This window comes from Moschus berezovskii, chromosome 27 (assembly GCF_049115385.1).
Source record: "Moschus berezovskii isolate FMDL1 chromosome 27, NW_MosBer_1.0, whole genome shotgun sequence".
Classification (NCBI taxonomy): Eukaryota; Metazoa; Chordata; class Mammalia; order Artiodactyla; family Moschidae; genus Moschus; species Moschus berezovskii.
The window spans coordinates 28976587-29002239 of NC_142486.1; the positions used below are offsets into that span (position 1 = coordinate 28976587).

Here is a 25653-nt window from a genome sequence, read left to right on the forward strand (position 1 = left end):
TCAGACTTCCTGACTTTATTATTACCTTTGTGGCCAAGGCAAGTCATTTTCAGCATTAATTACAAGCAGAGAGGGAATGGGCCAGCTATCTTGTCTCAAACTCTGTGATGTTTTGTTTTTGTTCTGTTTTTTTTTTTTTTTTTTCCTGCACTGGTGCTGGGGTGGGGATGTGAACAGAGCCAAGAAAGAACAGACAAAACAGGTACAATAATTAAAGAAAAACCACACCCACTCTTGTCTGCCATAGCTCCCTCCAGGAGCCTTATAGTCAGTCTCTCTGGAGTCACCTTCTATCATGTGATATCGTGGATGTCAGCCTGTCTGAAATGGGAACTGGAGGTCACGGCGGCTATAGAGGGTTTCTGCAATTTCAGACGGAGGCGCAGTCAGAGGTGGTGATAGCCTGGTTGGTTGGTCCATTTGATGACTGTTTACTGAGCATCATTCATGTGTCATCGTTGAATCAGGGGCTGTAAAACAGAAGTGTACATTACATACCGGTCCCTGCCTCCCGTGGGTGGGGAGTCTGGCTGGGGTGGGGGAGCCTAGATATTAATAATCAGTTTTAATTATATAAGGCTTGAAACCCCAGTACTTCTGTGGGGACTTGGCGCTGGTTCTCACGTCCTAGAAAACATCCCTTTAGACGCCTCGCTCTGAGACAGAGGGACTGACTCATCCTAGTTGGCTCAGGACTTCTTGATTTAAGCACCTAAAGTTCCCAGTCCCGGGAAACCCCGAGATGACTGGTCACCCCACCCTGGGACAGGCTGAAATGGGGCAGGAAGCAGCCTCCTTTAGCATGTGGGACTTCCCCAAGCAGCTTGGACACAGGTTAAGCGGCCGATTTTCTGTGTGGCTTGGAATAAGTTACTTGGCCTCTCTGGGCCACTGTTTCCTTAACTGCAAAATAAGAGTTTGACGTGGTGAGCTTTTCATCTCCTGGAAGTTCTGGTTTCCTGGCCCTGCTGCTGCATTTCAGAGCCGAATCAATGCAGAGGGCTGAGCAAAGAAGGCAGGGCCATGTACCCACGGTGCAGCCCTGGGCAAGTATATCACTTCCTCCATAAAATAGTTGGAAGAATAGTACTTACTTCGTGGATATATGAGCACTCAGTTAAGTAAAAATATTCTATGGGTTTGGCAAAGCTAGATACTCTTAAGTTGCAAAGTGTGGATGTCCTGGTTAACAAAAAGTATGATTAAGAATTATGACATTATGATTAAGAGTTATGGGAATTCCCTGGTGGTCCCAGTGATTAGGACTTGGTGCTCTCACTGCCTGGGCCCCGGGTTTGATCCTTCATCAGGGAACTAAGATCACACAAGCAGCAGGGTCAAAAAAATGAGTTATGGTATTTCCTCACTAGTGACTGCTAGTTTTAAAAAAAAAATTTTTTTTAAACATGTACTTTATCACAGTACATACTCTTTTTTTTTTTTGGCCGCTCTGGGTTAGTTGCAGCACTTGGGATTTTCAATGTGGCATGCAAACTTTCAGTTGCAGTATGTGGGATCTAGTTTCCTGACCAGGGATCGAACCCAGCCCCCCTGCATTGGGAGCACAGAGTGTTAACCACTGGACCATCAGGGAAGTCCCTTGTTGTTGTCCAGTTGCTAAGTCGTATCTGACTCTCTGCGACCCCATGAACCGCAGCACACCAGGCTTCCCTGTCCTTCACCATCTCCCGCAGCTTGCTCAAACTCATGTCCATTGAGTCGGTGATGCCATCCAACTGTCTCGTCCTCTGTCATCCCCTTCTCCTCCTGCCCTCAATCTTTCCCAGCATCAGGATCTTTTCCAATAAGTCAGCTCTTTGTATCAGGTGGTTCAAGTACTGGAGCTTCAGCATCAGTCCTTCCAATGAACATTCAGGACTCATTTCCTTTAGAATTGACTGGTTTCATCTCCTGGCTGTCCAAGGGACTCTCGAGAGTCTTCTTCAACACCACAGTTCAAAAGCATAAATTCTTCGGTGCTCGGCCTTCTTTATGGTCCAACTCTCACATCCATACGTGACCACTGGAAAAACCATAGATTTGCCTATACAGACCTTTGTCCACAAAGTGATGTCTCTGCTTTTTGGTACGCTGTGTATGTTGGTCAGAGTTCTATCACAGTACATACTCTTGACTGCCTTTCACCTTCAGGTGTCTAGTTCCATGAGGTGGAAACAAGGTCCTTTTTGCCACTGTCTCCCCATAATAAAGATTTGAGTTCACTGAGGTTGCATCATGCCTATTTTACTGGTGAGAGAACTGAAGCTCGGGGAGGTGAAAAGTCCTGCCATTAAGTGGAGAAGTCAAGAACTGAGCCTGGAGCTGATTCAGGGTCTTGTTCTCTCCATTTACTGGCCTCTGCTTCCTCAGGGGGCGCACAGGGAAGGCGTGAGTGATGGCAAAGGAGTGCAGGAGGCAAATCTGGTGAAGGGAGTAGGGCTGTGAAGATCTGAGTAGGAATTCTCCGAAGGGAGCAGCTGTGATGGGCCGAGCCTAACACCAGCAGCCTGGCTTGATCCTCATGTGGACACGAACCTTTCGGATGCTGCTTTCTCACCTCGCTAGTTGCCATGGAGACAGAAGAGGGTGTGCACACATGCATGCACTGAGATGTATCACCAGCCTGCTCCCCAGGCTTGCCTCAGAGATGCCAGCAATGCAGGTCAAACAAATAACACAAGTGCGTGCAAGTACGTGGTACCATACACTCTAGCTATCCATCACCCAGCTTCAATAGTCACCAACTCAGCCAGCCTTGTTCCATCTATACCCTCCTTCCTCATCCTAGATACTTACAAGCAAATTCCAGATATCTTCTGCAAATAGTTTATGACCAAAAATAAGGATTTTTTTTTTACTGCCGTCATCCCTACTAAAACGAACAATAATGCTTTAATAATCAGAAAATATCCACTGTTCACAATTTCCTGGTTGTCTCATTAACTGTCTTCTTTACAGCTGGCTAAAATCAAGAGTCATATATGGTTCATACATTGTGATTGGTTCATACGGCTCTTACCCTTTCTTGATTTGCACCCACAGATTCTCCTCCCCTCGCTTTTTCTTCTCTTGCAATTTATTTGTTGAGGAAACTGAGCTGGTAGTTGTATAGTGTGTCCCAGTCTGGGTTTTGCTTATTGCATCCCTCTGCTGGTATCGTCGGAGAAGGCACTGGCGACCCACTCCAGTACTCTTGCCTGGAAAGTCTCATGGACGGAGGAGTCTAGTAGGCTGCAGTCCATGGGGTCATGAAGAGTCAGACACGACTGAGCAACTTCACTTTCCCTTTTCCCTTTCATGCACTGGAAAAGGAAATGGCAACCCACTCCAGTGTTCTTGCCTGGAGAATCCCAGGGATGGGGGAACCTGGTGGGCTGCTGTCTATGGGGTCTCACAGAGTCGGACACGACTGAAGCGACTTAGCAGCAGCAGCTGGTATTGTATTGACATAATACCTGTTCGTCTCTGCACTATGTTTCTTATAAATCAGTAGTTAGATCTAGAAGTCCACTTAGATTTGTTTGGTTTTCTTTTTGTGTTTGTATGACTGCTTCCTAGTGGATGCTTCCTATTTCTATTTGAAGGCACATAATTTGTGGTTGTTCCCCTTCATGATGTTAGCAGCCAGCCATTGATGACCACTGTCTAGGTCCATTAGAGGTTGAATGGCAGCCTAGTAATGCTCTTCTTCTGTCTTTGTTAGCTGGAACACGTCTATAAAGAAACCTCTCCAAATCAGCCATTTGGTTCCTGTAAAGTATGGCTCATACCAGAAAGGATACATGCTTGACTCTTTCCTCTTTATTTGACAGTTTTCAAACTAAGAAGCTGGTCCCAGGGAGTTCTCGGGTGGCCAAGTGGTTGGGATTCCAGGCTTTCAGTGCTGTGGCCTGGGTTCAATCCCTGGTCTGGGAACTGAGATAAAAAAAAAAAAAAAAGGTCAGTCCCAACATCCTCCAAAGATGACAAATGAGTTTGTTTTCCTGTTTTTCTGAGTATCATTGTGAACTTACAGGTTTGGACATACATAACCCGTTTTCATCCATTGCAATTATTATACTTATCAATGCTCAAAATGTCCCACCTTTGGCCAGTGGGGATCACTTCACACTGACTCCTTTCTGACGAGTCCCCTTAAGTCCGTGACAGTTTCTGAGCCACCTGGATGACAAGCTGTTCACGCTCATCCTGTGCATTTCCTGCCTCAGACCTGGAGTCTGCCCTATCTCCACAGAGCACTTCTAGTTAGAAGTAGGGTTTAGAGACCACAATGTGGGTGCTGCGAGTGCTCACTCTTCCTGAATTGCCCATTACATCAAACCTTTTCAGTGGACAGGGATGGGAAACACATGCTTTATTTTGTAAGGCAAAATGTAATACCAGTGTATTATTTTGTGATACCAATACTTCCCATTCAGACTGGGGACTCCAGGTTTTCCACTTCATCTCTGTGCTCTCAAATCCACATCTCTTTTCTTGCATGACTGTGCGACAAAGCCTGTTTCTAAAAGCAGAGCTCCCCACTGGATCTGCCATCAAGCAGGAAGCACGTGAGAAAGCACTTAAGTCTTCCCCTCAGAAATGAGCCTGAGGTCTCTGATGAGGTTTAGAAATGGCTCTGAGAGAAGCCCATGTCGTGGCCCACAAGGGATCACATTCTCATGGCAAATGAACCAGCTCCTTTCACCATTCTGTGTGTGGAGCCTCGCATCTGATTGCTGTTAATTCACAAAGCACATTTGAGTCACATGAGGAATTATAAAAACCCCTCTCAAACACAATTAAGTCAGAATCTCTGGAGCTGGGACCCTAACACTTTTTTAAAAAGCAGTCCAGATAATTTTATTTATGCGGCTGTGCCAGATCTTAGTTGAAGCATGTGGCATCTTCCACTGTAGCAATTGGGATTTAGTTCCCTGAGCAGGAGTCGAACCCAGTGGCCTCCCCCACTGCCCCACTCCCTGAATTGAGAGGGCAGATCCATGCTTTCCTGGACTACCAGGGAAGCTCCAGTCCAGGTAATTGTTTTTAATGTACAATTCACCAAAATTTTAGGTCAGTATAGGTATGTTCAGTCGCTCAGTCGTGACCGACTCTTTGCAACCCCATGAATCACAGCACACCAGGCCTCCCTGTCCATCACCAACTCCCGGAGTTCACTCAAACTCATGCCCATCGAGTCGGTGATGCCATCCAGCCATCTCATTCTCTGTCGTCCCCTTCTCCTCCCGCCCCCAATCCCTCCCAGCATCAGTCTTTTCCAGTGAGTCAATTCTTCGCATGAGGTAGCCAACGTATTGGAGTTTCAGCTTTAGCATCAATCCTTCCAATTGAACACCCAGGATCGATCTCCTTTAGAATGGACTGGTTGGTATGTTAAAAGATAATAAAACGTTGATAAAGTAAATAATTCAGTCTTACAGCTATTTTGCTTATCTGGAGTATAGTCATTAAAATGGCCAGATAGGAGATTATATAACGGTCCAGGTAATTTTAATGTGCAGCCAGGGTTTAGAATTACTGCTCTAGTCCTTCCTTCTCAGCCAAAGAGAAGGAAACAAGGGTTATGGTAAATGCTGCCTTCAAAGCCCATTAACTTGAGGTTGAAACCTAGCACTGCCTGTCTCTACCTAGGAAACCTCTGGAATGGCACGGAGCAATGGAACTTTCTGCAGTAATCGAAATGGTCTATATCTGCACCGTCCAATGTGGTGGCCACTAGCCCTGTATAGCTGTTGGTGCAACCTAAGCAGTGAAAGTTTAGATTAAAACATTTTAAACCAATTTACACAGAAATAGCCACAAGTGACTAGTAGCTATCATCTTGGACACCACCACTCTGGGAAATCACTTAACATCTAGGAGCCTCATCTCTATAAAACAGGGACAAATAAGAATGACTTCCTTGGGCTGTGGTTGGGACTAGAGATAATGTATATTAAGTGCCTGGTATACACAAGACATTCAATAAAATGCTGCTTATTTTCCTTATTAACATCAGCCTGTCACTCCTTAAAGAAAGAAAGGAAAACTTGCCTGGAAAATGAGTGCTCAAAAGTACCCAACTACGGAGACTAAAAGTTCTGAGCTGTTCCAGAGAAACTCTCAGAAAATATTTCTTAATTGTAGAAGTTCAATTACAGCGAGAGGTTATCAGTTGCAAGGGCTGTATTTCATTACCGATCTAGCCACAGCTCAATAAATTAAGCAATCACTCAAAATAACATGTTGCTTTAATCCCCTCTTGGAATAAATTCAAGTTGCTTGGTTTTATATTAGCACAGCTCTTGAAAGGCAACTCACATTGGCCTCATTTCTGTTTCTTCAATTCATCAGCCCCTCTCTGGATAAATCTTTGCATCTCCTGACTAGCAGGACAGAGAAGTCCCAGCCGAGCAGACCTCCTTTTATTAAAACCGGAGTGTTTTCCATCATTTGGCCTTTACATGTTCCACGTTTCATTTGCTGAAATTACTGGCAGGTTTATCTGCAACAAAGACAGAAAGAGACCAAGAGGCAGCAGCCCAGTTTTGAAACACCCCTCTGAGAAGCCCAGCTCGGACGTGCGACGCAAATGGTGGTGGCTTTTCCACCCTCATCTTCTCTCTGTTGTTTTCTCATTTCAGCAGAATTTCGTTTCCCCTAGAAACTTGGCACTGGAGGTGTCAGCCCGGGAACATATTTGTTTGTGTAAATTAAAAGGAGAATATGTTTTGACCATATTTAAGTTCTAGCTGTGCTAGAGAAATAAATACTGAGCTGCACAATGCGTCTCACTGCATGGTTCTGGCTCACCTCCCCAGACTCTGTCTTTGTTTATAAAACCTAAACGAGAGCTCTGAGCAGCTCAGTGCCTCAGACAGCTACAGGGACAACCTCACGGGCTGTGTCCACTCCACCAGGCCCACATGGAAAGTCCACTTACCTGGGTTTGAGATCTGACACGCTGTTGTCTTGCCAGGATGGGCGAGGGTGTTGGCAACAGACACCCTCACCTGTGCATTGTTGATGGGCGTGTGAATTTCAGCACCTTGGTGAATGGCACTGGGCAATAGCTGTAGAAATTTAAAATGTACACATTGACCTGGAAATCCCACGTATACGAGTGTATGCAATGCAGTATAGCTGGACAGATACCAGAGAGTATCTATAACGTTAAAATCCTGGAGTTAACTGAAGTGCTGACAGTAGGGTAGAGGTTAAGTGTGGTGTATTGCTAGAAGTCATTAGAAAGCTTCTGGTGGGTCAGAGGGCTGTCGTGCCTTCAGGATATAAACCATCCCAGCCCCCCCGCCACTGTTCTTAATGTTAGAAGCCAAAAAAGTGTGTGCTCTCGAATATGCTTAGAAAATTTATGAAGATTATGCAGACTGCATATGGTGATTACATTTAAAAAGTGAAACCGGAGTTAAGAAGAAAATTGCAAAGGGCCTCCTGTATCTCCCATGTTTCTGTACTGTTTTTCTTACCATATGCATGGTATTATTTTTGAAAGTTGGGATAATTAAAAACACAGAAAATGGCGTTTAAAAAATCATTTCCACACTCTGACGGGAGCACGGTAATATGATGATAATACTCTTTTCATCACATGTCTGTCAGGCCAATGAAGTGGTGGTGGGAAAGTTTTGCTTTTCTGGTCTTTCAGCAAATAATATAGAGGGCTGAATGGTGACTCCTAGAGCAAGAAAAGGTATGTCCATTTCTCTGCCAGAGCCTTCACAGGTTTCCTTATATGGAAAAGCTGTGGTTAAGGGTCTTGAGGTGGAATTTACCCTGGATTATTCAGATAGGCACTAAATGCAACTACAAACATCCTTTTATGAGAGAAGCAGAGACAGACACACAGGGAAGAACATAGGAAGACAGAGGCAGAGATTAGAGTGATGCGGCCACATGCCAAGGAATACTGGAGCCACCAGAAGCGGGAAGAGGCAAGGAATGGATTTTCCTCTGGAGCACCTGGAAGGAGTGTAGCCCTGCCAAGTTTGGACTTCTAGCCTGCAGAACATTGAAATAATAGATTTCTGTTGTATTAAGCCACTCAGTTTGTATTTGCCCTAGGAACCTAACACATCACCTGACACTCACAGCACCTGTAAAATGCACGTAGTGCATTTTTGTTGCTTAGTCAATACATCATGTTTGACTCTTTGCGACCCCATGGACTGTAGCCTGCCAGGATCCTCTGTCCATGGGGATTCTCCAGGCAAGAACAGTGGAGTGGGTTGCCATTTCCTTCTCCATATCAACATACAGAATGCAGTTCACCAGTCACAGGGAGCTCTGGATGCTGGGAGAGTGGGTGGGAAAAGCAGTCTTCTCAGCAGCTCCACTGAAGTCAATCCTGGATTGGTCCTGCTTAGGTCACATGACCACACATGGACCACGTGAAGTGCATAGGCAGAAACAGATTTGGTAAGGGGGTTTTGGTGAATTCGTGCCACAGATGATTAGCAGCATCTGTTAGGTGCTGAGGACACATCAGAGAACAAATCAAAGATGGCTGCCCACCTGGAGCTGACATTTCGGTGGGAGAAAGTAGATAACAGAGCATGGAGGAAGACCAGTGGTGGTGGAAGGGAGCAAGAAAGCACGGAGGAAAGTAGGGATCGAGATGGGGACTGGGAGAGTGCAGTTCACTGGGAACTGCAGTACAGGGCATTGGAGGACTGGTGTTGGAGGACAGGCCTAAAGGAGAAGAGGGCATGAGCCGTGTGTCCACCTGGTGCAAGAGTATCTGGCAGAGGAAGCAAGTATAGAACTTGACCCACTGGTTGACCTGAAGCAGTAGGAAGGAGCGACCCTCTCTCCCCTTCGCCCTTCCCTGCCTCCCGCACTTGCTGCCAGCCTGCTGCATGCCAGCAGCTGGAGTGCAAAGATGAGTGAGACCTGGGTCTCTGGGCTCAAGGTCACCACTCATAGGGAGAACATGCATAAGTAAATCATTCCATTAACATGCTGGGCATTGGACAAGCTGCAGGCTCCGTCCTTGGTGGAGAGCAGGGTGAGGAGAAGTGGATGTGTGTTGGGAATGAGGTCAGGGAGATGCAAGCAAGCAGAACGAGGTAGGGACTTGAAATCCAAGAATAAATGTTGAGCTCTGATTCAGTGGTAAATTAATTGGAAGCAGGGTGGTGGTGGTGGGCAGAGATGGAGAGGGGCCTGGGAGAATCTCTCATTCCCAAACACAGCAAGGCAAACCTAGGGAAGAATGAGTTCTGAGGATAACCTACCCCGCTTAGTTTCACACAGTCCGTGAGAAGGAACAAACAGTTCCCAAGTCCTGCATTGGGATGCTCTGGTGCATACAGAAACCAGAGCTGATCTGATCGAGGTATGATGGGGGATTCACTACTCGGGTAACCATGCTGAAGGAAGAGAGAGGCTGAGTCACTCTTGGATCCAGGCACAGAGCGCAGCGCCAGTCTCTCTGTCTCCTCCCCAAACCCCCATCCCATCCCTTGTTTCTCCATCCCTCCACGTTGGCCTCAGCCTTTGCGGTCACTAGTAGCTCTGGCTGCTGCTGAGTGGCTGAGAAAAGCAATCCTCTCCCCAGCTCTACTTGAAACAATCCTGCCTTGGCCCTGCTTAGGTCACGCAACCACACGTGGACCAAGCACTGCAGCCCAGCTCAGAAGTGGGCTGCTATGACTTTTCATATCAAGTCATGTGTCTACACCTGCACCCATTACTGTAGCTGAGGCTTGAGTGTTATAAGCAGCCATCTTTGGCCATATTCCCACTGGGCATATTGTCTCTTACTCGGAGGGGTAGAAAGTGCTGGCAGGAAAAAAAACCCAAAAAACCCAGAGCCACCTACCTCTTCCAGAGCCTTCTCCTGGCTGTGTTGCTTCCATAGTCACTCTGAGGGAAAGATTGCCACAATCCTGAGTTGGGCTTTGCATTAAGATATGCTGTCTGTAAACCCCATATCTGCAAGGATTTACTCAGACCTGGTGTTGTAATTGTTTCCTGCCATTGTTGCTATATTATTTTAATCAAATGTAAAATATTTTCTTCCTCTGTGGTTTATGATTTCCTCTCCTGTCCCTAAGTAGCAACTGTGTCTGTCTTGTTGGTTACAAGACAAACTTAGCCTCTTAATTTATAGTTCAGTCGCTCAGTTGGGTCCAGCTCTTTGCAACCCCGTGGACTGCAGCACATCAGTCTTCCCTGTCTGTCACCAACTCCCAGATACTGCTCAATCTCATGTCCATCGAGTCTGTGATGCCATCCAAGCATCTCATCCTCTGTTGTCCCCTTCTCCTCCTGCCTTCAATCTTTCCCAGGATCAGGGTCTTTTCTAATGAGTCAGTTCTTTGTATCAGGTGGCCAAAGTATCAGCGTTTCAGCGTCAGCATCAGTCCTTCCAATAGATATTCAGGACTGATTTCCTTCAGGATGGACTGGTTAGATCTCCTTGCTGTCCAAGGGACTCTCAAGAGTGTTCTCCAATACCACAGTTCAAAACATCAATTCTTCGGCCCTCAGCTTTCTTTATAGTCCAACTCTCACACCCATACATGACTACTGGAAAAACCATCGCTTTGACTAGACAGACCTTTATTGGCGAAGTGATGTCTCTGCTTTTTAATATGTTGTCTAGGTTGATCATCACTTTTCTTCCAAGAAGCAATCATCTTTTAATTTCATGGCTGCAGTCATCATCTGCAGTGATTTTGGAGCCCCCCAAATTTATAATTTTTAGTAATATAGTAAGTACTCAAATAATTGGGCTTCCCTGGTGGCTCAGCAATAAAGAATCTGCCTGCTAATAGAGGAGATGTAGGTTCAATCCCTGGACTGGGAAAATCCCGTGAAAGAAATGGCAACCCACTCCAGTGTTCTTGCCTGGGAAATCCCATGGACAGAGGAGCCTGGCAGGCTACAGTCCATGGGGATCACAAGAGTCAGACAGGACTTAGTGACTAAAGTGTTAGTCACTCAGTCGTGTCCGACTCTTTGTGACCCCGATGACTAAACAACAACCTAAGAAATTGAATGAACGGACATTCACGCATTCATTGAACATCCCACAGAGAACAGGAGGAGCTGCCAGGTCCTTATCTGTTCTTTCCTCGGGGACGCGCTCCCCCTGCCCCCTTCTCCGTCATGTTGCATTCCCCTTCATGACAAAGTTCTGTTAGTCTAAGCGCCATGTTATTCTGCCATGAAAAGGAACGACGTTCTGATTTGGGCTGCAGCATGGACGAACCTTGAGAACATAATGTTGAGTGAGAGAAGCCAGTCACAAAGGCTCACATTCCACATGAAATATGTGTTTCATGTGTATGAAAGATCCAGAACAGGCGAATAGAGATGAAAAGGAGATTAGCGACTGTTGAGGAGTGGGGGATGGGGGAGGGGGTTAGAAGATTCGTTGGGAGTGGTGAAGGGGACAGGGATTTCTTTTTGAAGTGATGGAAATGTTTTAAAATTGATTATGATGACTGTCGCACAACTCTGTGAACGTACTCAAAGCCATTTGAGGGGTGTACTATTTGAAATGGTTGAATTATGTGGTAAATGAATTCTATCTCAATAAAGCTGTTGGGGAAAAAAGTCATGTCTCCCCGCCCCACCCCTTCTCCTGTCAGGAACCCATGGGCTCCAGCCTCCTGCCTTTGGGAAATCTCTCTCCTGCACCCTCTCTCTGCGCACACACATGGGCACACGCACTCTTCCCATCTCCCCTTCTCGTTACCTTCTTCTGCCCTAAGACATTTTCCCTCCTGTTGCCATTCTCACCAACTCCAGAGAAATGCTTTCTCCAAAGAGACATTCCTTCCACAGCCAAAGTGCCCCATTGAGGTATTTTCCTAAAACTCTTTTAACACTTTCCTCTTTAAGTTACTCACTTAACAGCTATTAAAATTACAGTTTTAAAGTCCCCGTGGCGATCAACCATGGCAGTCACTAACAAGTCCTAATAGTTGTAAATTCCAAGAGCTTCATAATCCCAAGGAAAGAGGGGCCAACTGACCCTCTCCCAAGGCCCAGCGGCCTCTGCTCTGAGACGTGACTGAGTCTCCTCACAGGTAGGGCGAAACAGTGAGGAAGAATGTGGCCTGGGCCAGGTGCTTCCTAACTGGAAGGCAGTTGTTAGGTTCTGGAACAGTGGGGGTGAACTATATAGCCTGTGTGGCCAAAATTACCCCACTTCCTGATTTTGTAAATAAAGTTTTATTGGAACAGGCAGGCAGGACCACTCATTTACTTAATGTTTCTGGCTGTTTTTTTGTTACAACGGCAGAGTGGAGTAGCTGTGACAAGGGACCTGTAAAGTCTAAAATATTTAGTATCTGGCCCTTTCCAGAAAAAGTTGGCTGACCCCTGATGTGGAAGTTTCCGGCTTGAACTCTGGCTCATCACACACTGGGTGTGCGACCTTGGACGAGTCAGTTCCTCTCTCTAAGCTCATTGCTTCATCAGGAAGCCAGAGGCAGTAACAGTGCCTCCCGCTATGTTGCTCATGCAACAAGACTTCATACATGTAAAGTGTTTAGTTCATATAAAACACTCAGTGTATGTTGGCAGTTATGACATTATTTAGAAATGAGACCAGTAACTCCTACTTCATATGCCGATTATCTGAAGCAAAAGAGATCGAGCCCGTGAAAACAGCTCGCCAAAAACACATTAATTATTGTTGTCAGTCTCTTAAAGGATTTTCAGATGGTTCTTTGCTTGTTAGTAAAATAAAATTTTTTTTTTTAAGGGAGCAAATTTGGAACTGAAAGAGTGTAGAAAAACTCTAATTTCAGAGGAAAAGAGGAACTTGAACCCCCCCAAATCCAAATTCTCGTTTAGCAGTCCAGGAAACTGTACCCCCTGATCCTTGACTGGGACTTGAACCTGCCCAGAATTACAATATTCTTTTGGCTGAGACGGCATCTTCTACAATAACTGGTGCTCAGGAATCCAGGCCTGTGTTTTCTTTAAACAGTTGTGTTGCCTCTGAGGTCCCCACTAGAGCCTGTTTTGTGTTTTTTTTTTTTTGTCCATACCACATGGCATGTGGGATCTTAATTCCTGAATCAGGGATGGAACCCACCTGCAGTGGGAGCACGGAGTCTTAACTACTGGACTGCCAGGGAAGTCCCAGAACCTGTTTAAACAGTAATCTGCTGCAAGGTATTGGCATTCAGGTTTGCCGCCTGGGGAGGGAAGAGACCTTTGCCTCCACACCCTTCAGGGGATTGTCCAGAAGCCAGGGGAGGATGGCCACCACTTTGACCTGCTTTCTTGGTAGTGTCATTTAAATCTGTTTTAGTTAAGGAGATCCAGCGGCCTGCCATTCATTTGCTTTATTTCACAATTATTAACTGAGCAGCTAGTACATGCCAGGCCCTGGGGATACAGCAACGAATGATTCACCACCTGCCCTGGGCAGCTGCTCCGCCTTCCTTCTAATGGGGTCAACAGACAATCAAACAAACACTAGGGCAATTTGGCCCCGTAGTAAGTCCTGTATGCTCCCCAGGATTTCAGTCCCACACTAAATTCTGTAATGATGAACTGGAAAATTGTTCTGGACCATCTGTCTATGAGAGACTGATGTTAGGAGTTAAGAGGGCCAGCTTTGGAGGAAGTCAGATCTGGGCAAGACTGGCTTTGTAATTTGCAAAACGAAAACGTGAACCCCTTGTTCCCAAAATTATTCAGAATTTCAGGACAACAAGAGTGGAGCATTGAACTAGCAGGGCCCACACTGTGAAGCCGACTCCACACCCAGGGTCAAACTGCTTTTAAGCTGGGTCCACTTGGACACATCTCTTCACCTGCCCGAGTTTCCATTTCTTCATCTGAACAAAGAGATGCTGAGGCCTGCCTGAGGCTGGTGTGTCTAGAGAGAGGAGGTAGGTAAAGCTCTGAGTGTGGGGGGGTTGGGCTCAACAGAATCACTGCTGCTCTCAGCCTGTGGAGACGGCCTCACGCCATCTGTGAGAACAGGGCATGTTTATGATGCTCAGTTAGTGGACAGTGGCTGAGACTTAGACAGCGGACGGTCGATGCCAGGCACTGTTTTTAGTTCTTTACGGATAGTCACTTCATCCTCCATGCAGCCCTGCTCTGTAGGTACCATTATAGAGACAGAGAAATTGAGGCCCAAAGAGAAGAAATTTGCTTCAGGTTTCACACCCGTCAGTGGAAAAACCCAGGTTCAAACTGGGGACACCTGGCCCCCCAGGTCTGTGTTCTCAGCTGACCTATGTGTTCCAGGAGTTGTCACCTCCCTGACACGTACACGTGTGCGCACACACACAGGTACACATGCCCCTTCCCTGAGACGCTAATGTGAAGCGGACCGTGCGGAACTGTCCCCATCGCGTGGGAGTCCTTCTCTCTTTGCTTGCTCCTTTGATTTTGCCACACCACTCAACCGGGAGCCCTAGGAGGGCAGGTGCGGTCTTGCTTCCCACGGCATCCCTGGCCCCGGGGACCGTGCCGAGCACACAGTAGGCCCTCAGGAGGCATGCACCAGTGGAGGCAGCAGGAAGCAGGCGTCCAGCCAGAGCGCTCTAATGCAGAATCAATAGCTGCAGTTCTGGGAACCTCAAGACTGCGGGCTAAAGAACGTGTCTGGGTTGGGGGAGATCTTGTGGCTAGAAGAACCATTTCACACCCTGCTGGCTTTTCTCACTTGGGGTTCTCCCACTGCACAAGGCAGGGGCAGGGGCAGGTAAGAGGCATTCAAAGGGAATCCCTGGGGCCCAGCCCCCAGCCCGGCAGGCAGCAGGGCGAGGGCACAGGTTGTGCTCTGGCAGCTGGGCCCCAGCTGTCCACCAGTCTCTCGGTGCCCGCCCCAGCTGGCCAGCTGGGTCCCGATGCCACCCCCCACCCCATGACACAGCAGAAAGTGAAACCAGACCCGCCCCTGCTGGCTGGGACCCAGTGCCCGCTGTTTCCCCATCCCAGGGGTGGGCGGGGAGAGGATGACAGGGCTGGGCACCAGCCTGTCCAAGGAGTGCCCCTGCCCATCCCAGGGTCACCGGTGCCCACCGCCTTCTGAACTGTGCCCTGTTTGTTAGCCACCAGAGCTGCCCAACTGAGTTCTGGATCTTCATACTGCTCTGGGCGGGGGGGCATGGGTGGGTGGGTAATTATTCTCCCCATTTCACAGAGAAAACTGAGGCTCAGAGAGGTGCCTTAGCCAGGAAAGAGGGCACTGGGGTCGCAAGATTCTAAAACAATCAGAGCTATGGGTGGGCGTGGGGGCAGATCCGAGCCGTCTCACTAGTGTTGGCACACAGGGCGGGAGTTGGCAGGGGGAGACTCGTGGCACCCAGGTTGGGACAGGTGGAGCCTACCATAGGTTGGAAGTGGCACACCAACTCCACAGGTGTGGAAAATCCCTAAGACAAATGAGAATTCTGAAGAAGTGGACTATGGGGGGTTGCCCAGTGGTTAGGACTCCAAGCACTCACTGCTGAGAGCCCGGCTTCAATCCCTAATCCGGGAACTAAGATCCCACAAGCCAGGATCAAAAGAAAAAGCAGATGAAACTTTACAAAGGATCATGAGTCCTGCCCCATCCTGCCACCTGTACTTTCCTTTGCTTGAACGTTTCCTTGCAAGCAACTCACCCTCTTTATCTTACATGCTGTGCTGTGCTTGGTTGCTCAATCGTATCCGACTCTCTGCGACCCCATGGACTGTAGCCCGCCAGGCTCCTCTGTCCATGGGGATTCTCCAGGCAAGAAATTGATGTAAAAAGAAAAGAGCTCTTCTCCCCGAAACCCTAAACTGAAAGCCAAGCGCTTGCCACAGTAAAAACCCGCTGTACAAAGAAATACCTGTTTGAATAATTTACATCTCTAGCCAGGAACCACTTAAAATCCCGTGCCTATCAGACTTGAGAAACTTCTATCCCAAAATGTGGGTTTCCTATGAGAGGCAATGGAGGCCCAGAGAGGTTGAGTCACTTGTCTGGGGGGTGACACACTGCAAGAGTTGCAGAGCTGGGGCTGCCTGATTCCAGGATTGCAGAAACCTGTGCATATGTTGGACCGCAGTCCTGCTCCTCTCTGAGTTGTCTCTGCCTGCGCGGCAGGTATTAGTCTCAGCACAGACAGCTTCCAAGTGTAATGCTTGTCCCCACTTCCCCAGCGCCTTCTGAGCCTGTCTATCACTTGAACTCACGATAACACGGCAGGTACAAGTAAGAACGCTTTCAGGCTGAAGCACAGGGGTGGTGGTCCCTCCCTTGCCAGGGAAGGAAACCGAGGCAGAGGGTAGGAAAGTGGGCTGATTCAGGGAAGCCGGTGAGCCAGTCATGAGTGTCCAGGGCTTCTGCCAAGGTGAGGAGCCCAGAGGCCCTGCTGGAAGGCCCAGGCTAAATGTGAACTGGCCTCGTCAAACAGGTAACACTTGTTTCTTCCCCACCTCCCCCGCCATGAACCCCCACAGCACACGCGGACAGCAGCCGCAGTTGTCCCGTTTCCCAAGCCTCATCTCCAACATTCGGACCCTGGAGGGCAAAAAGCATGTTTAGCAACCATCTGCGGATGACATCTATTTTATTTTCCGTGGTGATCACCAACCAGTTCTCAGTGCCACCAGGGGAGCACTCCCAGGGACCAGAAAGAAGGGTTTGGGGCGGGGGCAGGGGGGACATCTTTCTCTCTTCTTTTAGTTGCTGGAGGAACTCAGCTGCTGCGGCTGGTCCAAGGACCCCCGAGGAATACTGCAAGAGCAATAAGGATTTTTAGGGGCATTATGATAGTGGAATGCAAACACATCTGCCCCCAAAAGTCCCTCATTTTCCCTGCGGTAACCAACCAGCTGGGCAGGAAGTGGGGGCTCTTGGAACCCAAAGAGCCAAAACTAAAAAGGAAAAAATGCAGATAGTTAGAGCAAACTTGAGACAAGCCGACGCTTTCCCTGGTGCACGGCGGTGGCTCCACCCAGGCTCCCTAAAGGCTAAGAATTGGCTAAATAGGTCTCCACACAGCGGTTTCCATACAGATGCACCTCGTGTCCAGAAAACCAGGATCTGGGATCCCAGGGCAGGTGATAAGGATCAGTCCCTCAGGTCAAGTGATTCTAGGGAGCCTGGGGCCATCTCCCCCAGACCACGAATGATTATCATCCCCAACCCTCATTATTAATCTGAGTGAACCACGTATCCTTCCATCTCTCCTTTCTTTGGGATGTGGAAAGTTATCAACTCGGAAATGCGGATGAAAATATAAGCAAGCACGGGTTTCCAGGGCTGTATGAACAAGTAAAGGGTGAGAGCTTAGGTCGGGGAGCCTGGTGGTTATCACAGATGGGGCCAGAGTGGGAAAACCACGGCTAAGGTCCAGGGTGCCGACTCAAGGAATCAAGGGCGGGGCTCCCTGGGATGCGTGACTTCCAAGGGTCTCTGGGGACAGGGCCCCCCCCCAGCCAGTCAGCATCCCGTCCCCCCAACCCTGGCCTTGAAAGGGTTAACCACTCCATTGTTGCTGATACAGGAGGAGGCGGTTGCTTGCTCAGCAAGCTGGCATATCACACTGGGCCATCGGGGAAGAAGGGGCTGAAAACAGCCTCTGTGAGTTCTGTGAATGGAAGTGGCCTTATCGCCATCAGAGCAAAAAATGGGGCGAAAAGCCCTGCCGACACAGAACCCACGACCCGGGTGTTCCCTGGCTCCCTGGCACTGTGTTGCGTGGCCCTGACGCTCTGGCAAGGACTCAGGCATCCGTGGCCATCAGCACCCACCCGGCCAGGCCTGCGAGGGAGCCATCCTACACTTGCCATGTGACAGCCGGCAACCAGGCCTGGATCTCGCCTTTCAAACAGCACCTAAAATATTCTCCGGGTGAACCTGAAGCTAAATATGGCCTGGCCTACGAGTGCCTGGTCTGGACCTTTTAATGCCATTCGAAGATATACAATCAGGAACCCACGGGCCTTTTGGTGGCCTGGAGTCCAGTTACTGAGGCCAAATGGGAGGCCCGTGGGATTGGCTGGCTCGGGCCAGGGTGCACCACCCCCAGAGGGAGTGTCCCGGTGCCAAGGCTGAGCAGGCTTTTTTGCTGCGTGTTTTATCCCTCTGGGCCCACCCAGTTCTCTCTCTCTGCCGACCCCCAGAGGACTGGCTCAGACGCAGGGCCCTCATCTACCCCCTGACCCTGGCTCCCGGATGACCTGCCATAGCCTTCTCCCCACTTTCAGGCTGCAGCCTTGCCCTCCTGGCATGGATTTTCCCTGTACTTGGATTGAAAAAAGAGGGCTCAGGACCCCAGGTGGAGGGGATGGCCTCTGGCTGGAGAAGGCATGTGAAAACACACCCACATGGGGTGGCTTGCTCGGTAGCTTCAATGTGTCCCTGCTCCAGGGCTGGCCCTGTGCCATGCCCGCCTCGGCCCACCCCAAATGGCAGGATCACGGCAGGATCTCAGCCTGGAGGGAGGGCGGAGAGAACGCTCAGCGCTCTCGGGCCTGGAACCTGCTAGCCTGCTCTGAGCAAAGTTGGGTTCTGCCCTCCACAGAGGCCACGTGGTAACTGGGACAGTCAACCCTGAAGAGTCTCTGGGGAGGCTGTTCTCAAGGGTCTAAGCGCCCACCCCCCAACCACACACAACCCGCCGCTGCCCTTCTAGCCAAGAAATGCTGCGTGCCCCCCCCCGAGGACCCCAGCAGGAGAGACCCCCCTGAGCACCTGTCTGGGACTTGTTTGGGCTCCAGTGGTGGCTCCAAGGCCACGTTCAGGCCTGGGCTGGCGGCGGTCCAGGCTGTTTTGGGCAGAGATGCCAACAGGCCCAGGCACTGATCTCACAGGTTATTCCAACCAGGGAGTCTGGTTTTCGGCACGTCTCTCAGAAAACTTTCACACTGCGCTGCGCAGCCACATTGGGGCTCTCCCCTCCCCGCCTGGGCCCAAGCCTCCCACAAATGCTAAATTTGCCGCCGTCTTCCCAGTGCCTCCCGCCAATGGCTTTCTGGGGACACCGACATGAATTTTCATTTTCGAGGTTTGCTCCCCTTTCACGCTAATGGTGCAGCCCTTCCAGAGATGCTGAGAAAGGGGTTTGCTTTGGGGTTCCTTCAACTCAAATATTTTATACCATGAAGGTGATGTAAAGTCAGCTTTGTAAATATTTACGCAGCCCCCTACAATGGAGATTGCTGGGAAAGAGGACTTGGTTGGGGTGGATTTTGGACCCCAGATCCACTCCTTCCAAACTCCCTTCTACATGCACCCTTTTGACTGAAAAGCCTGCACAGCCACTAGGCCTAAAGTCTGTGATCGTTTTTTTATATGGCGTTTGCATAGGTGTTTGTCTTGGGCGCTTACTTTCACCTTGTCCCCCATATGAGAAGCAAAAAGGACTTTGCATTTTCCCAAGTTTGGGATGCTGAGCAAGAAAGAAAATTCCAGAAGGAAAATGGATTTTATTGGAGGATGCCCTTTCGGGCAAGTGAGTCTAAGGACCAAATTTGCCTTCACTTTTCATCAGATCCATTTCTATCCTCATGCCTAAAATAGCTGTATTTACTCTACAATGGCAATTACAAGAGGCTGAGCTGGTCTACCATTAGGAAGCTGTAAATTTCTCTGGCCAGACTCTTCTTTTTGCTCTTAATCTCAGGGGGTGGGAGGCTGAGAAGCAAGAAATAGAGAGAGTGCTCCCTTAGGGACTTTTCCAGCTTTCATTGGCTTGAGTCAGAAACGCAGTTTTATTTTTAAGGAAGTAGCAGTTTCATTGGAGCCCCCCTTCTAAATATTTCACACACACCCCCCCAGCTACTCTATATTCTTTCCTATTGAAACATTTTCCCCTCTATGGGAGTCCCTATAGTTTGTGTCTTGCTAAGACTGAAATTCAAAGTTGCTATTTTTTGTTTTTGAAATCCACTTGGGGGCGGGGCAGGATGACATCTGATTAGTGAAATTTCACACAGGGGAGCAAAAGGAGAAACACCGAAATGTATTCAGCAGTTCCACCATTGGGCTTTTTTTTTTTCTTATTGGTTGGGTAGTATGGAGGGCAGTGGTTAGAATATGAAAAGAAACTGTGATTATTTGCCGAATTAATGACCACTTCTCACTGCAAAGTGCTGATTTATAATCTCTTCACCATACTACTATGCCTGTTTCCAGGCTTGGGGCAGGGAGGTGTGTGTGTGTTGGGGGGGAGTTTGCTTAACGTATTCATAATTACAGGCACCCTTTCAGAGGGCTGAGTGTAAGCAGGGGCTTTCCTGTTGCAAATGCTCGCATTAAAGCAGCCCCCGGCTCACATTCAGCACTCAATTCTGATTTTCCACACTTAACAATTCAGTCATTTTAACATGCAGCTTCATCGCTGCGATTAGAGCTCAGTATCTCGGCGCGACATTTGGTGTTCCGGCCTTGTTAATTCACGTAAAACACCCTATTTGTAGAAGTATCATTAGAGGCTAATTTGGTGAGATGTCCTTATTTAGCAAAGCAAATAGGACCTGACAGTCAGCTCTCTGGCACTATGATAGGGGGTGACGATTCAGCAATTCACAACATGACAATTTCCCATCGCCCAGCCACGCTGGGATTGTGGACTTCTGAAAATTGTGCTGTTTCATCGTGTCCCATAACAAAAGGAAAGAACTAGGAAAAGTAAAGAACTCGTTTTTGCCAAGGCCCCAGGAGTGCACATGTCATCAGTGTGTCTATGTGCCATTTCTATTCAACTCGAATTTTCTAGTAGGGGCTTTGTGTTCAAAAGTTTTTCAGGTACAGCTCCCTTTTCTATGCCCTGCTGTGAACACCTGACTGAAATCCAGGTTTGCAAATAAACTTAAGATATGTGAAAATCCATATAGGTTACAACTGGAGGGTAGGGGTGTGTGTGTGTATAAACTAACAGAACTTCATAAGGTTAATGGGAGGGACATTTGTACTCCCATCACCCTTGCCTTAAAGAATTCCCTGATAACACATTATCCAGAGTTCCTTATAAAATAACTAAGATCCAGGGTAACAGAATGGCAAAGAAACATTGCGATTCCACGTCGGGGCAAGCAGGCAAATCTAACGTAACTGCAATTCACGATTTCAGCGATGTTTCGTTTCGACGGTGTCAAACGGTTTGACACGACCCATATTATCACTCATTCCCTTAAAATCCTGTCTACTGAAACATAAACCACTGGAGGGTTCCTTTCACCTTCTCATACCCTTCTGGGCCTCCCAAAGAAAGGCCCCTGAAAACAGCAGGTTCAACAAACAGAGAACACATACATACACATACACAAAAATGATCATCTAGACACGGCCTTTCGCTTTTACCAAAAGTAGCAAACCTCCCCCCTTTCTCCCACCAGGGCTTTTCTCCACCCCACCCCCCACCACCTTCACAGTGCAACTAGCTCTCTGCCCTCTCCCTACAGGGGCTGCTGGAGTCTGAATCCCTCGCCGTCTAGAATGACCCCAAAAGCGGGACTTTGTGGGCCAGTTGGATAAAACATAAACTCATCTCGCCCTCAAAACCCCGATTCTGGGACCACAGCCTCCAAAGCCTCCTTTCTCCAGAAGGGTGTCCCCCTCCACAGCTCACACAGCAAGTGGGGCAGGCTGCCTTTGAGGCAGATTTTTGGAGAATCCTGGATAATTAAAGGAATCATTACTGGGTTTTCCTGAAGGAATGACAGGATAACAGTTGATCTCTTCCCAAAGCCAGGGCTGCTTGGTAGAAGGGGAGGGCGTTTGCTGCCTGCCCCATGGGGTATCTTTTCCCTCCCTTACCCCCAGACCCATAGCTGGGCCTGATATCTTCGGAGGAAGGCTTTCAGCGTCCAAAATGTCCATGAGCAGAAACGCAAAAGGAGTGCCGGATGCCTCCTGCGGTCCCACTCCCCCTGCTCCTTCCCAAATGCAGCTCAAGTTTAGTTGTTTGTGCCCTTAATTGTCTTATTAAAGTCAAATTTGCAACTTGCCCAGACTGGGGTAAGTGATTTCCATCTTAATAGCTCAATTAGCCTCTGGGTTCTGGAAAGGCCACCGGCTACACACACCTTTTCTCCCCATTTTAAACCCCCTCCCTTTTTCACAACTTCTCCTAAAAATAAATTATAAATATGGATGTGTCCTCAGAGGATCTTAGCGGCACATTCCAACGCTCCCCACGGTGGGGCTCGGAAGCAGGAGAAACCAGAAACGCCACTCCTCCCCCAACCCAAATCAAAATGACTTTTCCTTTTTCTTCTAACTTTTGCCAGAGCAACTTGGTGTGGTCTCGGGCCCTGCCACCCGGATCCGCACCCCGGAATCTAGATTTTCTTTTTTTTTTTAAACTCCTGTCCAGCAAAAGCTACAGCCAACAGTGCCATGGCTGCCTGCTCCTCGGAGGGAGGGGGCGGCCAACTTTACTTCGGGGAGGTGGTAACTCTCTGGGGACGACGCTCCCGGCTTCTCTGGTCGTCCCCGGGGCCCGGCCCCCGGAGGCTGGAGCCGGGCCCCTCTACTCGTGCCAGCGCGGCCCCGGGCGCACGTGGAGCGGCGCGGAGCGGCGGGCGTGGACGGGCGAGCGGGGCGGCCTGCGCTCCGCGTGGCACCGATATCGGGGTCACGCCGCGAGTCAGTTTCCCGAACGGGCTTTCCGGGGTGGGGGCGGGGTGGGAGGCTGCCAAAGCGCCTCGTTAATTTCCGAGCCCCGGCATTAGGGCGGTGAGGGGTGCTGCCTCGCCCCCATTCCACCTCCCAGCCTAACACGCCCCTCTCCGGAGCCAGGGAGGGGCGTGGGGAGGCGGGGGAGCCCAGCCCCGCCGCCTCGGGGGGCGCGCAGCGGCGGCGGATCCCCTCCCAGACGAGCGTCTAGCGCTGCGTCCCGGGAGAGTCGCGCGTTTCCCCCGCCACCACCTCCCCTCTCGCGTCGCCACCCACCCCCCAGGCAGCCGCCCCGCACCCCTTTCCGTCCCGGGGGCCTGGGCACCCACCTGCCGCGGCCCCTGCCCTGGCCCGGGGGAGGGGTGCCATGCAGGAAAAACGGGGAGACTCACCGCCGCTGCTGCCTCTGGGGGTGCCAGGGGAGCCCCCCGGGGTTGTGCCTTCCAGGGCTCCTGGGAGGCGTGCGCGGGGCGGGGGGCGCCCCGCGGGCCCTGCAGCCTCCGCCTAGATTGGAGCCCAGCCTCAAATCCTTCACCGTGGGTGGGGGGGGACTTCCAGAAAAAAAAAAAAAAACCCTCCTTACCCAGACCAGATCCAAGTGATGGGCGGGGGGCGTAGAAAAGCCCTTTCTGCCGGGAGCGCGGAGCCGACGGGGCCGCACCGGCCTCCACGGTCCGCTGCCGCCACAAAGCCGCGCCCCCGCCCCCCCAGCCCGGCCCGGTCCCCACCCTCCCCCGCTCCCCCCCCACGCCCTACGGCCGGCCCGGGGCGGGGGCTGGGCCAGCCCGGGGTTGGCCGCGCTGGGGAGGCGGCGGCGGCGGCGGCGGCCCAGGCGGCTGGGCCGCTCTTCCCCGGCCCGGGAGAGAGGGCGAGAACCTGGAAGCCGAGCGCGCCCGCCGGCCCGGGGTGGGGGCTGGGGCGGGGGCTGGGTCTGGAGTGGGGTCCTTCCTAGAAACCCTCGCCAAATATAGTCGGCGGGTAGGGGCATTCCTCGAAATGCGGCGGCGACGTCAGCCCCGACCTATGCGGGGGGCAAAGGCTGGGGTTCTCCAAACTGGGGGTGGGGGAACGGGGGAGATGGGAGATCCCCCACTTCCAATACCCCCGCGGCCCGGAGGAGGGAGCCTAGGCTGGGCCTCCCTCCGGGGAGGGGGGGCGGAGGATAGGGTTCCCCCAAATGCGCTCCAGGGATCCCTCAGCCGGGGGTGTCTGAATGGGGATATATCTGCTTAAGATTCAGACCTCGCCGCCACATCACCCCCCCCCACACACACACACTTTCGGGACCATTCACTGACAGTGCCAGCCGGTGCTTTTAGCCCTTCCTCTGCTGCTTCTCAGTCCCCTACCCCTCATGAACCAACAGAAGAAGTCGGGGCTGCACCAAGTCTGGCCCCACACCTGGTCACCCACCCCTTGGCGGCCTCCTAACCTGGGGGCCCCCCAGAAGCCCCAGGGTTGAAATTGGACGGACATGCTCTGTTCCCAAGAACTCCCCAAAATACCAACCCTAAACCTAAAGTTGTGCTTCCCCTCACCCAGTCCAGTCCTGTTGATACTTTCAGTCCCAGGCTCTGAGAGACAGTCTCGAAATTGAAGGGTGGGGCATGAGGGTACCCTCTCCCGACCTGGCTAAGATCCGGCGCCTGGTGCTGACCGCCGCCCCCCACCCCGCATAAGCTACTCCCGCTCCATGAACTTCAGAAGGTTCCAACAGTATGGGGGACCCTCTCCCACAACCCAGCCCCCTCCTCAAGTCTGCCCCCGCGCTGCTGCACCCCTTTCCCAGAACCCCCAGGTGACCCCTCTTGCCCGAAGAGTATCCACATAACTGAGACATGACTTGTACCCTTTGGCCGCCCAGCCTCTTTTCACGCAAACGTGACTGGACTGAGCCTCCCAGGATCATAAAAAATGTATTTGCTGTCCTCTGTTGGCGGCCGGGTGTCACACTCGGAAGACACATCACCCAACCCCGTGGGCGCTCCTGATGCCATTGGGTGGGTGGGTGGGGCTCCCAGGGACCCCAGCCAGAGGAAGTGAGCCACACAGACAGCCCCTTCCTCTCCTGCCCCAGCTGCGCCCCTACCCTGCCCCCACCTCCCAGGGAGGTGGCTTGTAGCCTCTGCACTGGACTTTCACCCACTGGCCTTACAACTCACGTCCCTGCTCTCTCGTGAAGGCATGTTGGGCTCCAACTCCAGAAATCTGGGTCGGGGGGTGCTCAAGGAGAGGCAAGGTGGGGCCTCTGGGCTCACCCGGCTGGGGGACGCCCTCCCCCCCCCCCGCCCCCACCCCCGCGGGATGGTTTCTCCAGTAAGGGCTTGGAGGAGGGTTGAGCGAAAGGGGGGCTAAGTCAGACCCCTCTTAAGGCAGAGGACTGGTAATCATTAACCCCCATTTCCTCCTGAGGACCTACTATGTGCCAAGCTCATAGTATATATACTCTCTTACTGAACTCACCCCATTACCTTACCTAGGTCAGGCGAGAAGGCTGACTGAGGTTTAGAGGTTGTTCATTGAATTAAGGCTTGCTTGCCCTCTGTCTGGTGAGCCCAGAGCTGATGCTGGGACCACACTGGCAAAAGGGACAGGTCCCTGTCCTCGAGGAACTCATTGTCCCAGGAAGAGACCCCAGTAAGCAGCGGGTTACCATGCTTCCCTCTTGGTCCAGGACGTGAGCGTTGGAGCCCAGCTGCCTGGGGTCAGGGAATACGAGAGACTGAGGCTGGGCTGGGACGTCCCACCTGGGCCTCGATACTGGCCCCACTCAGTGTGCCTCCATTCAGGCTGCATTGTTCTCTGGGTCGGTCCCCTCTTTGGGGTAGAGCCAGAGAGAGGCTTTATACCCCCTGCTGCTTCTCACCAGTTGCAAGTCCCTGGACCCAGTTTAGCATCTCCAGGCCTCAGTTTTCTCATCTGTAAAATAGGACTAAACAACAATACCAGCAGTACAGGACTTTTAGGGGGAAAAAAAACGAGACAAAGTTCGTGTAGGAGAATTTGGCAATCAAAATTTCTTTTTCTCTTCTAAATACTTTCTTTTATTTATATTGTGTTTAGAGGTTGAAGTG

The 25653-nt window shown here is 50.5% G+C and overlaps 1 long non-coding RNA gene across 8 annotated transcripts; it reads right to left on the bottom strand.

Moving 5' to 3' along the window:
• LOC129545390 (uncharacterized) lies at positions 1 to 23297 on the bottom strand. 8 transcript variants are annotated; one of them, XR_016036656.1, is made up of 6 exons: positions 23163 to 23297; positions 9824 to 9867; positions 6926 to 9371; positions 6304 to 6487; positions 3771 to 3915; positions 1 to 470 (listed from the first exon to the last, which is right to left on the bottom strand). It is a non-coding gene; the product is annotated as an uncharacterized LOC129545390 (long non-coding RNA). The 8 variants fall into 8 exon arrangements; XR_016036654.1 differs by having other exon boundaries at positions 9824 to 16690; positions 23163 to 23295; XR_016036652.1 differs by having other exon boundaries at positions 6926 to 9867.
• Between the last annotated feature and the right edge of the window lie 2356 nt (positions 23298 to 25653).